We start from the raw sequence: 1,236 nt of genomic DNA on the forward strand, positions 1-1,236 counted from the left end.
CTATATCTGGGTCTAGATAGGCCAGAATTCACAGAGCCTGAAATGTCCAACAGCCAAACTCCAGGAAAACACACCTTGAGACTCATTAAAAATCATAATTAGACCAGGAACATGGCAGCAGTTTGAAAACCTAGCTACTCAGGAGGCTGAAGCAGGTGGATTACAAGTTTGAGGCCAGACTGGGCAACATCATAGTGAGATCCTGTTTCTTGAAAACAAATAAATAGAATCATAATTAGGCCCAGCTGCAGTAAACCACACTGGACTCTTCTGCTTAGCAGGCTGAAGTCACATGGAAAACCCACCATTCTGGCCTGTTCTGAGAAGCTGCTCCTGGTGGTGCACACCTGTAATCCCAGCTACTCCAGGAACTGAGGTCAGAGAATCTGGACACAGTGAGACCATTTAAGCTGTTCCCACAACACACACACAATTTAGATTCTATTTTGCTGTCACCAGCTTGAGCTCTTGAGATCAATTTCTACCCAGTTCTTACAGATGGACATTGAAATGTTATCCCGCGGTGTTTCACTCTGGGATAGGCTCTGGAGAGGTAGCAGGGGAGGTGGGGAGAAGTGCCCTCAGCCATGTCCCAGTTTGTGGCAGGAGTCTGGGCACACTGAAGAGGCACTGGAAGCCGGGCCAGCACCGGAAGGACCTAGTCCTAGATTCCAATACATACTTTTCCAGGTGGTTTGATGGCTGTGTACTGAAGAGGGTAAGTGGGAGAAGAAAATAACAGGGTTGGAGCGGGAGTAACAGAGATACAGAGAGGGAGAGAGTCCAACACAGAGAGACAAAGGGACATGGAAACAAGCAGAGGCACAGGCATGTGGACCACAAGAATGACACAGAAAGAGGATAGAAAATAAATAAATAGAGGGAAAGGTAGGATGAGAGACAGAGCCAGCACGGGAGAGACTGAGAAAGACAGAGACAGGGAGACGGCCAGAGTCAGAGCACAGAAGGTGAGTCTGGGAAAAGCGGGTTGAGTGGGAGGTGTCAGTAGCGAGGGAGGTGGCTATGACTGGAAACATATCCCTCATCCTTCCCCCTCTTCTCACTCAGCCCAGCCTGTGGCGAGGAGTCAAGAGCCCAAGGTCGCCCAGTCCTCTCTGCTGTCGCGCGCTGAATGGCTGGCGGTCCGCAGCACCCCAGCCTCCCGCCCCGCAGCCACAGGTCGGCAGCGTCCGGCTTCTGCACCGGAGGGGGGGCGGGGCGCCCGACGCGCCCCCC

This window comes from Tupaia chinensis, unplaced genomic scaffold (assembly GCF_000334495.1).
Source record: "Tupaia chinensis unplaced genomic scaffold, TupChi_1.0 Scaffold144145_2, whole genome shotgun sequence".
NCBI classification, from domain to species: Eukaryota; Metazoa; Chordata; class Mammalia; order Scandentia; family Tupaiidae; genus Tupaia; species Tupaia belangeri.